Source organism: Oncorhynchus mykiss, chromosome 5 (assembly GCF_013265735.2).
Source record: "Oncorhynchus mykiss isolate Arlee chromosome 5, USDA_OmykA_1.1, whole genome shotgun sequence".
In the NCBI taxonomy this organism is placed as follows: domain Eukaryota; kingdom Metazoa; phylum Chordata; class Actinopteri; order Salmoniformes; family Salmonidae; genus Oncorhynchus; species Oncorhynchus mykiss.
The window spans coordinates 97,885,563-97,898,042 of record NC_048569.1 but is presented as its reverse complement, the minus strand read 5'-3'; the positions used below and the strand labels follow the sequence as shown (position 1 = coordinate 97,898,042).

Sequence of the window (12,480 nt, the reverse complement as noted above, 5' to 3'; positions counted from 1 at the left end):
ACCAGACTGCTGGAGGGCCTATACCAGACTGCTGGAGGGCCTATACCAGACTGCAGGAGGGCCTATACCAGACTGCAGGAGGGCCTATACCAGACTGCAGGAGGGCCTATACCAGACTGCTGGAGGGCCTATACCAGACTGCTGGAGGGCCTATACCAGACTGCTGGAGGGCCTATACCAGACTGCTGGAGGGCCTATACCAGACTGCAGGAGGGCCTATACCAGACTGCTGGAGGGCCTATACCAGACTGCTGGAGGGCCTATACCAGACTGCTGGAGGGCCTATACTAGACTGCTGGAGGGCCTATACCAGACTGCTGGAGGGCCTATACCAGACTGCTGGAGGGCCTATACCAGACTGCTGGAGGGCCTATACTAGACTGCTGGAGGGCCTATACTAGACTGCTGGAGGGCCTATACCAGACTGCTGGAGGGCCTATACCAGACTGCTGGAGGGCCTATACCAGACTGCTGGAGGGCCTATACCAGACTGCAGGAGGGCCTATACCAGACTGCTGGAGGGCCTATACCAGACTGCTGGAGGGCCTATACCAGACTGCTGGAGGGCCTATACCAGACTGCTGGAGGGCCTATACTAGACTGCTGGAGGGCCTATACTAGACTGCTGGAGGGCCTATACCAGACTGCTGGAGGGCCTATACCAGACTGCTGGAGGGCCTATACCAGACTGCTGGAGGGCCTATACCAGACTGCTGGAGGGCCTATACCAGACTGCTGGAGGGCCTATACCAGACTGCTGGAGGGCCTATACCAGACTGCTGGAGGGCCTATACCAGACTGCTGGAGGGCCTATACCAGACTGCTGGAGGGCCTATACCAGACTGCTGGAGGGCCTATACCAGACTGCTGGAGGGCCTATACTAGACTGCTGGAGGGCCTATACTAGACTGCAGGAGGGCCTATACCAGACTGCTGGAGGGCCTATACCAGACTGCAGGAGGGCCTATACCAGACTGCTGGAGGGCCTATACCAGACTGCTGGAGGGCCTATACCAGACTGCTGGAGGGCCTATACCAGACTGCTGGAGGGCCTATACCAGACTGCTGGAGGGCCTATACTAGACTGCTGGAGGGCCTATACTAGACTGCTGGAGGGCCTATACCAGACTGCTGGAGGGCCTATACCAGACTGCTGGAGGGCCTATACCAGACTGCTGGAGGGCCTATACCAGACTGCTGGAGGGCCTATACCAGACTGCTGGAGGGCCTATACCAGACTGCTGGAGGGCCTATACCAGACTGCTGGAGGGCCTATACCAGACTGCAGGAGGGCCTATACCAGACTGCAGGAGGGCCTATACCAGACTGCTGGAGGGCCTATACCAGACTGCTGGAGGGCCTATACCAGACTGCTGGAGGGCCTATACCAGACTGCTGGAGGGCCTATACCAGACTGCTGGAGGGCCTATACCAGACTGCTGGAGGGCCTATACCAGACTGCTGGAGGGCCTATACCAGACTGCAGGAGGGCCTATACCAGACTGCTGGAGGGCCTATACCAGACTGCTGGAGGGCCTATACCAGACTGCTGGAGGGCCTATACTAGACTGCTGGAGGGCCTATACCAGACTGCTGGAGGGCCTATACCAGACTGCTGGAGGGCCTATACCAGACTGCTGGAGGGCCTATACTAGACTGCTGGAGGGCCTATACTAGACTGCTGGAGGGCCTATACCAGACTGCTGGAGGGCCTATACCAGACTGCTGGAGGGCCTATACCAGACTGCTGGAGGGCCTATACCAGACTGCAGGAGGGCCTATACCAGACTGCTGGAGGGCCTATACCAGACTGCTGGAGGGCCTATACCAGACTGCTGGAGGGCCTATACCAGACTGCTGGAGGGCCTATACCAGACTGCTGGAGGGCCTATACCAGACTGCAGGAGGGCCTATACCAGACTGCTGGAGGGCCTATACCAGACTGCTGGAGGGCCTATACCAGACTGCTGGAGGGCCTATACCAGACTGCTGGAGGGCCTATACCAGACTGCAGGAGGGCCTATACCAGACTGCAGGAGGGCCTATACCAGACTGCTGGAGGGCCTATACTAGACTGCTGGAGGGCCTATACCAGACTGCTGGAGGGCCTATACCAGACTGCTGGAGGGCCTATACCAGACTGCTGGAGGGCCTATACTAGACTGCTGGAGGGCCTATACCAGACTGCAGGAGGGCCTATATCAGACTGCTGGAGGGCCTATATCAGACTGCTGGAGGGCCTATATCAGACTGCTGGAGGGCCTATACCAGACTGCTGGAGGGCCTATACCAGACTGCTGGAGGGCCTATACCAGACTGCTGGAGGGCCTATACCAGACTGCTGGAGGGCCTATACCAGACTGCTGGAGGACCTATACCAGACTGCAGGAGGGCCTATACCAGACTGCAGGAGGGCCTATACCAGACTGCTGGAGGGCCTATACTAGACTGCTGGAGGGCCTATACCAGACTGCTGGAGGGCCTATACCAGACTGCTGGAGGGCCTATACCAGACTGCTGGAGGGCCTATACTAGACTGCTGGAGGGCCTATACCAGACTGCTGGAGGGCCTATACCAGACTGCTGGAGGGCCTATACCAGACTGCTGGAGGGCCTATACCAGACTGCTGGAGGGCCTATACTAGACTGCTGGAGGGCCTATACCAGACTGCTGGAGGGCCTATACCAGACTGCAGGAGGGCCTATACCAGACTGCAGGAGGGCCTATACCAGACTGCTGGAGGGCCTATACCAGACTGCTGGAGGGCCTATACCAGACTGCTGGAGGGCCTATACCAGACTGCTGGAGGGCCTATACCAGACTGCTGGAGGGCCTATACCAGACTGCTGGAGGGCCTATACCAGACTGCTGGAGGGCCTATACCAGACTGCTGGAGGGCCTATACTAGACTGCTGGAGGGCCTATACCAGACTGCAGGAGGGCCTATACCAGACTGCAGGAGGGCCTATACCAGACTGCTGGAGGGCCTATACCAGACTGCTGGAGGGCCTATACCAGACTGCTGGAGGGCCTATACCAGACTGCTGGAGGGCCTATACCAGACTGCTGGAGGGCCTATACCAGACTGCTGGAGGGCCTATACCAGACTGCTGGAGGGCCTATACCAGACTGCTGGAGGGCCTATACCAGACTGCTGGAGGGCCTATACCAGACTGCTGGAGGGCCTATACCAGACTGCTGGAGGGCCTATACCAGACTGCTGGAGGGCCTATACCAGACTGCTGGAGGGCCTATACCAGACTGCTGGAGGGCCTATACCAGACTGCAGGAGGGCCTATACCAGACTGCAGGAGGGCCTATACCAGACTGCAGGAGGGCCTATACCAGACTGCTGGAGGGCCTATACCAGACTGCTGGAGGGCCTATACCAGACTGCTGGAGGGCCTATACCAGACTGCTGGAGGGCCTATACCAGACTGCTGGAGGGCCTATACCAGACTGCTGGAGGGCCTAGGCCTACAGCAAACTAGATCTAGGCCTATCTGGTCTCAATAGAGACATGTTGAGCTTTAAGAGAAACTTCTCCTTATCTAATTGCAGAATTGGTTAGTGGTGGCAGAATGACTACAGGATAGTGGGTGTATTACAAAGCAAGGATCCAACCAACCGGTGAATGGTTACATTGTGGTTTTGTAGGAACCTGGGCCATGCCACCCAGCCCACACCCAACAGATATGATACGAGTACATAGAAACCACATTTATAAATCAACAATATAAGTCACTACAGACATCTGGTTCGTATGCACTGACACCAAATACAATTTAAACCTTGATTTTTGCAGAGCAATGGATATGACTTCAGTTCAGAAAGAATGAAATGTCAACTTTGAAATCTCTGTTCCTCAATAACAACCCAACAGCAGTGACCGACACGTAGGTCAACTAGTAGTTCAACTACTAGACATTTTGCAGGTGGTAGCTGAACTACACTGAACACAAATAGAAGAAACGCAACATGTAAAGTGTTGGTCCCATGTTTCATGAGCTGAAATTACAAAAATCCCAGAAACGTTCCATACCTGCAAAAACTCCCCACCCATAGCTGCACCCCTGCACCCACTGCGCCCGCTGCACCCACTGCGTCTGCTGCACCCCTGCACCCCTGCGCCCACTGTACCCCTGCTCCCCTGCCCAGGCAAGTGAAATCCATAGATAAGAGCTTTGTGAATTTATTTCAATTGACTGATTTCCTTCCATGAACTGTAACTCAGTAAAATCGTTGAAATTGTTGCATTTATATTTTTGTTCAGTATTGTTGGATTTGACATTTTGAACATTGAGATAAGACATGATAGATCAGACGCATATTAATAAGGAGAGAGATCTGTAGAAAGACAGAGTGGCTGTGGAATGTGTTGGGGGACGGGAGCAGAGCAACGTGTTGATACAGGGGAGACAGATGGACATCTGTGGACTAGGGGAAGGAGGGGTTGAGGTCAGGAGGTGAGGACAGATCTGAAGGGAGTATTTCAAGGTTTTACTACCCTTTTCCTGTGGAACCATAAGATGTAAGGATTGGAGAGGAGGAGGAGCAACGAACCACTCTTGCTGACTCTGACTGGCTGGCTCCCCTCTCTCTACTGGGATTCTCTGCCTCTGACCCTATTACGGGGGCTGAGTCACTGGCTTAGTAGCGCTCTTGCATGACAGTCCTAGAAGGGGTGAGTCACTGACGTGATCTTCCTGTCAGGTTTCGCAGCCCCTCAGGCTGGTGCAGTGGATGATACCTTCGTGGCTATACTCAGCCTTGCCTCAGGGTCGTAAGTTGGTGGTCTGTTGATATGCCTCTCGTGGTGTTGGGGCTGTGCATTGGCTAAGTGGGTGGGGTTATACTCTGCCTGGTTGACCCTGTCTGGGGGTATCGTCAGACGGGGCCACAGTGTCCCCCAACCCACCCTTGTCTCAGCCTCCAGTATCTATGTTGCAATAATTTGTGTGTCGGGGGGCTAGGGTCAGTCTGTTATATCTGGTGAAATTCTCCTGTCTTATCTGGTGTCCTGTGTGAATTTAAGTATGCTCACTCTAATTCTCTCCCTCCCAGAGGAACTGAGCCCTGGGACCATGCCTCAGAACTACCTGGCCTGATGACTCCTTGCTGTCCCCAGTCCACCTGGTCGTGCTTCTGCTCCAGTTTCAACTGTTCTGCCTGCGGCTATGGAACCCAGACTTGTTCACCAGACGTGCTACCTTGGGTTTCTGTATAGAACTTTGGGACAACTGCTGATGTAAAAAGGCCTTTACAAATACATTTAATTGAAATTTGATTGACTTTCAACGTGGCACCGTCATAGGATGCCACCTTTCCAACAAATCTGTTTGTCAAATGTCTGCCCTGCTAGAACTGGCCCAGTGTAAGTGCTGTTATTGTGAAGCGGAAACTTCTAGGAGCAACAACGGCTCAGCTGTGACGTGGTAGGCCACACAAGCTCACAGAACAGGACCACTGAGTGATGAAACGTGTAGCGTGTAAAAATCGTCTGTCCTCGGTGGCGACACTCACTACCGTGTTCCAAACTACCCCTGGAAGCAACGTCAGCATAAGAAGTGTTCATGGCCTAGCAGCCGTACATAAGCATGAAATCACCATGCACAATGCCAAGCATCAGCTGGAGTGGTGATAAGCTCACCGCCATTGGACTCTGGAGCAGTAGAAACACCTTCTCTGGAGTGATGAATCACTTCACCATCTGGCAGTCCGGTTAATTAATCAGGGAGCTTCATGAAATGGGTTTCCATGGCCTAGCAGCCGCACACAAGCCTAAGATCACCATGCACAATGCCAAGCGTCAGCTGGAGTGGTGATAAGCTCACCGCCATTGGACTCTGGAGCAGTGGAAACGCGTCGAACGGACTAATCATATGTATGTATGCATGTATGTATGTATATAGCTATGGTGTAAACTCAGTAAAAAAAGCAAAGTCCCATTTTCAGGACCCTGTCTTTCAAAGATAATTCGTAAAAATCTAAAACACTTCACAGACCTTCATTGTAAAAGGGTTTAAACACTGTTTCCCATGCTTGTTCAATGAATCATAAACAAATAATGAACAAGCACCTGTGGAACGGTCATTAAGACACTAACAGTTTACAGACGGTAGGCAATTAAGGTCACAGTTATGAACGTTTAGGACACTAAAGAGGCCTTTCTACTGACTCTGAAAAAGAGTGTCCCTGCTCATCTGCATGAACATGCCTTAGGCATGTTGCAAGGAGGCATGAGGACTGATGTGGCCAGGGCAATAAATTGAAATGTCCATACTGTGAGACGCCTAAGACAGCACTACAGGGAGACAGGATGGACAGCTGATCGTCCACGCAGTGGCAGACCATGTGTAACAACTCCTGCACAGGATCGGTACATCCGAACATCACACCTGCGGGACATATACAGGATGGCAACAACAACTGCCCGAGTTACACCAGGAACACACAATCCCTCCATCAGTGCTCAGACTGTCTGCAATAGGCTGAGAGAGGCTGGACTGAGGGCTTGTAGGCCTGTTGTAAGGCAGGTCCTCACCAGACATCACCGGCAACAACATCGCCTATGGGCACAAACCCACCGTCGCTGGACCAGACAGGACTGGTAAAAAGTGCTCTTCACTGACGAGTTGTGGTTTTGCCTCACATGGGATGATGGTCGGATTCGCATTTATTGTCGAAGGAATGAGCGTTACACCGAGGCCTGTACTCTGGAGAGGGATCGATTTGGAGGTGGAGGGTCCGTCATGGTGTGGAGTGTCACAGCATCATCGGACTGAGCTTGTTGTCATTGCAGGCAATTTCAATGCTGTGCGTTACAGGGAAGACATCCTCCTCCCTCACGTGGTACCCTTCCTGCAGGCTCATCCTGACCCTCCATGACCCTCCAGCCATACTGCTCGTTCTGTGTGTGATTTCCTGCAAGGAATGATCTTAATCCCATTGAGCACGTCTGGGACCTGTTGGATCGGAGGGTGAGGGCTAGGGCCATTGCCCCCAGAAATGTCCGGGAACTTGCAGGTGCCTTGGTGGAAGAGTGGGGTAACATCTCACTGCAAGAACTGGCAAATCTGGTGCAGTCCATGAGGAGGAGATGCACTGCAGTACTTAATGCAGCTGGTGGCCACACCAGATACTGACTGTTACTTTTGATTTTGACCCCACCCTTTGTTCAGGGACATATTAATACATTTCTGTTAGTCACATGTCTGTGGAACTTGTTCAGTTTATGTCTCAGTTGCTGAAAATAAATGCAGAAGACAGTGAAAGGACGTTTCTTTTTCTGCTGAGCTTAGATATTATTTTTAGTCCATATCGCCTTAGTCCTTATACATCCAAAATAGCGAGTGATGCCTGTTAATGTTCAGACGGCTGTTAGCAAAACTCCCCCCTACAGAAGACGTCTTCGTCCAATCAGAGCGTGTGCATTCGGACAAGTATTCAGACCCCTTGACGTTTTCCACCTTTGTTACATTACAGCCTTTATTCTAAAGTGGATTACATTGTGTTTCCCCCCCTCAAGCTACATACAATTACCCATAATGACAAAGCAAAAACAAGTTGAGATTTTAGCAAATGTTTTTTTTATTTTTTATATCACATTTACATAAGTATTCAGACGCTTTACTCAGTTCTTTGTTGAGGCACATTTGGCAGCACATACAGCATCAAGTCTTCTTGGGTATGACGCTACAAGCTTGGCACACCTGTATTTGGGGAGTTTCACCATTCCTCTCTGCAGATCCTCTCAATCTCTGTCAGGTTGGACGGGGAGCGCCGCTGCACAGCTATTATCAGGTCTCTACAGAGATGTTAGATTGGGTTCAAGTCCGGTCCACTCAAGGACATTCAGAGACTTGTCCAGACATTCAAAGACTTGTCCAGAAGCCACTCCTGTGTTGTCTTGGCTGTGTGCCAAGACAACACAGGATCGTTGTTCAGTTGGAAGGGGAACCTTCACCCCCAGTCTGAGGTCCTGAGGGCTCTGGAGCAGGTTTTCGTCAAGAATCTCGCTGTACTTTGCTCTGTTCATCTTTCCCTTAATTCTGCCATCACCATGCTTCACCGTAGGGATGGTGCCAGGTTTCCTCCAGATGTGACGCTGCCATCACCATGCTTCACCGTAGGGATGGTGCCAGGTTTCCTCCAGATGTGACGCTGCCACCACCATGCTTCACCGTAGGGATGGTGCCAGGTTTCCTCCAGATGTGACGCTGCCACCACCATGCTTCACCGTAGGGATGGTGCCAGGTTTCCTCCAGATGTGACGCTGCCATCACCATGCTTCACCGTAGGGATGGTGCCAGGTTTCCTCCAGATGTGACGCTTGGCATTCAGGCCAAAGAGTTCAATCTTAGTTTCATCAGACCAAAGAATCTTGTTACTCATGTTCTGAGCATCCTTTAAGTGAATTCCGTCTGGCCACTTTACCATAAAGGCCTGATTGGTGGAGTGCTGCAGCGATGGCTGTCCTTCTGGAAGGCTCTTCCATCTCCACAGAGGATCTCTAGATTTCTGTCAGAGTGCCCATCGGGTTCTTGGTCACCTCCCTGACCAAGGCCCTCCTCCCGATTGCTCCGTTTGGCAGGGCAGCCAGCTCTAGGAAGAGTCTTGGTGGTTCCAAACTCCTTCCATTTAATAATGATGGAGGCCCCTGTGTTCTTGGGGACCTTCAATGCTGCAGAAAATGTTTTGGTACCCTTCCCCAGATCTGTGCCTCGACACAATCCTGTCTCAGAGCTCTCCCCAGATGTCATTCACTTTGTCATAATATGATAGTGTGTAAATTGATGAGTAAAACATTTAATCCATTTTAGAATGAGGCTGTAAAATAACAAAATGTGGAAAAAGTCAAGGTGTCTGAATACTTTCCAAATGCCCTGTAAGAGAGTCATTATCAACCAGTAGCTTTCACAGTAACTTCCCCAACAGGCAATTATTTTGATCACTTTTAGTATTTTCTCATTGATGTGTCAGTCAACATCCACCATGATTGGTACAAATAATTCCTGCAACCTGTGACTCGCCTGTATAAGAGTTACTCTCGACGGGCGGATCTGTGTCAGATTCCTGCGTGTCAAGATCCTATCTAGTCTGATTAGTCGCACTGTTTGAGGCCTAGGGCGTTGAAGGAAAATATGCAGTTTATAGAGTTAACTTTTCATTAATTAAATCAAAATAATAAGCGCATAAGCAATTTTTTTATCGTCTAAATTCGATAAAAACGGTAATTCTCTTGAATAGAAAACCCATAAGGAGTAAAACAACGCGAAGCCACAAAAGGCAACACCCATCCAGAGAAACATCACAGAAAGTTTTCGTAGGCGTTGGTTACACAGCTAAAACTTCCCGAACTGATTAGATACTCACCCGGAGTTGTTTTCCTGGGAATTTGGTCCACTTCAACGACTTAGAAATCCATTCAACACTAATATTAATAAGCTTGACGCCCCTGGAAAGCAATGGCGGTGAAAAAGCATAAATAGCACCGTTTTTTTTTAGTCTGGGGCAATCTTCTTCCCTGTTTGAGGCTATCGCGTCAGGCAGGCGGGGAGTCGAGAACAGGGAGTTCCTGTCCCACTGAAGCAGGGAAATGGAACAGGAAACCCCTCCACTGCGGTGCAGATGTTATCCGCTAGGGACGGTGTGGGGAACGACCTCACAGGAAAGGGCTCCTCACTACTTACCATAACCACAGAGTCAGCCTACTCCACCAATCAGATGAGGGAGTGTGATGACGCGAACGCCGAGATAAATGCCTTTTTTTTTGTTTCACAGAAAGATACATCTTTGAAATTGGCAGATTTTTGGCTGATAAAATATAACTTTATTTGGCACCTATGCACTTACTATAGTAATTTATTTATTGAACTTAACATAGCCTTGTAGTCCACCCTAACTCCACTCGATACAGGGGTAACTCACCACCCTAACTCCACTCGATACAGGGGTAACTCACCACACTAACTCCACTCTATACAGGGGTAACTCACCACCCTAACTCTATACAGGGGTATCTCACCTCCCTACTCTGTACATGGGTAACTCACCACCCTAACCCTACTCTATACAAGGGTATCTCACCACCCTAACTCCACTCGATACAGGGGTAACTCACCACACTAACTCCACTCTATACAGGGGTAACTCACCACCCTAACTCTATACAGGGGTATCTCACCTCCCTACTCTGTACAGGGGTAACTCACCACCCTAACCCTACACTATACAGGGGTAACTCACCACCCTAACCCTACTCTATACAAGGGTATCTCACCACCCTAACCCTACTCTATACAGGGGTAACTCACCACCCTAACTCCAATCGATACAGGGGTAACTCACCACCCTAACTCCACTCTATACAGGGGTAACTCACCACCCTAACCCTACACTATACAGGGGTAACTCACCACCCTAACCCTACTCTATACAGGGGTATCTCACCTCCCTACTCTGTACAGGGGTAACTCACCACCCTAACCCTACACTATACAGGGGTAACTCACCACCCTAACCCTACTCTATACAAGGGTATCTCACCACCCTAACTCCACTCTATACAGGGGTAACTCACCACCCTACTCTATGCAGGGGTAACTCACCACCCTAACTCCACTCGATACAGGGGTAACTCACCACCCTAACTCCACTCTATACAGGGGTAACTCACCACCCTAACCCTACTCTATACAGGGGTAACTCACCACCCTAACTCCAATCGATACAGGGGTAACTCACCACCCTAACTCCACTCTATACAGGGGTATCTCACCACCCCAACTCCACTCTATAAAGGGGTAACTCACCACCCTACTCTATGCAGGGGTAACTCACCACCCTAACTCCACTCGATACAGGGGTAACCCACCACCCTAACTCCACTCTATACAGGGGTAACTCACCACCCTAACCCTACTCTATACAGGGGTAACTCACCACCCTAACTCCAATCGATACAGGGGTAACTCACCACACTAACTCCACTCTATACAGGGGTAACTCACCACCCTAACCCTACTCTATACAGGGGTATCTCACCACCCTAACTCCACTCTATACAGGGGTATCTCACCACCCTAACTCCACTCTATGCAGGGGTAACTCACCATCCTACTCTATACAGGGGTAACTCACCACCCTAACTCCACTCGATACAGGGGTAACTCACCACCCTAACTCCACTCAATACAGGGGTAACTCACCACCGTACTCTATACAGGGGTAACTCACCACCCTAACTCCACTCTATACAGGGCTAACTCACCACCCTAACCCTACTCTATACAGGGGTAACTCACCACCCTAACCCCACTCGATATAGGGGTAACTCACCACCCTAACCCTACTCTATACAGGGGTAACTCACCACCCTAACTCCACTCTATACAGAGGTAACTCACCACCGTAACCCTACTCTATACAGGGATAACTCACCACCCTAACCCTACTCTATACAGGGGTAACTCACCACCCTAACCCTACTCTATACAGGGGTAACTCACCACCCTAACTCCACTCTATACAGGGGTAACTCACCACCCTACTCTATGCAGGGGTAACTCACCACCCTAACTCCACTCTATACAGGGGTAACTCACCACCCTAACTCCACTCGATACAGGGGTAACTCACCACCCTAACTCCACTCTATACAGGGGTAACTCACCACCCTAACCCTACTCTATACAGGGGTATCTCACCACCCTAACTCCACTCTATACAGGGGTATCTCACCACCCTAACTCCAATCTATACAGGGGTAACTCACCACCCTACTCTATGCAGGGGTAACTCACCACCCTAACTCCACTCGATACAGGGGTAACTCACCACCCTAACTCCACTCGATACAGGGGTAACTCACCACCCTACTCTATACAGGGGTAACTCACCACCCTACTCTATACAGGGGTAACTCACCACCCTAACTCCACTCTATACAGGGGTAACTCACCACCCTAACCCCACTCGATATAGGGGTAACTCACCACCCTAACTCCACTCTATACAGGGGTAACTCACCACCGTAACCCTACTCTATACAGGGATAACTCACCACCCTAACCCTACTCTACACAGGGGTAACTCACCACCCTAACCCTACTCTATACAGGGGTAACTCACCACCCTAACTCCACTCTATACAGGGGTAACTCACCACCCTAACCCTACTCTATACAGGGATAACTCACCACCCTAACCCTACTCTACACAGGGGTAACTCACCACCCTAACCCTACTCTATACAGGGGTAACTCACCACCCTAACTCCACTCTATACAGGGGTAACTCACCACCCTAACCCTACTCTATACAGGGATAACTCACCACCCTAACCCTACTCTACACAGGGGTAACTCACCACCCTAACTCCACTCTATACAGGGGTAACTCACCACCCTAACCCTACTCTATACAGGGATAACTCACCACCCTAACCCTACTCTACACAGGGGTAACTCACCACCCTA

At 50.7% G+C, this 12,480-nt stretch overlaps 1 protein-coding gene across 3 annotated transcripts in view; it reads right to left on the bottom strand.

Annotated features, from left to right (window-relative positions):
- LOC110524889 (cytoplasmic FMR1-interacting protein 1 homolog) overlaps positions 1-9,664 on the bottom strand; it is a 79,542-nt gene extending 69,878 nt beyond the window's left edge. For 2 of the 3 annotated variants that reach the window (XM_036978964.1, XM_036978965.1), the window contains exon 1: positions 9,377-9,662. The gene's annotated coding sequence lies outside the window, so the exon portion shown is untranslated. Of the gene's footprint in view, positions 1-9,376 lie in introns of all 3 variants that reach the window. The other variant, XM_036978966.1, reaches the window with a different exon arrangement.
- Positions 9,665-12,480: the final 2,816 nt, after the last annotated feature.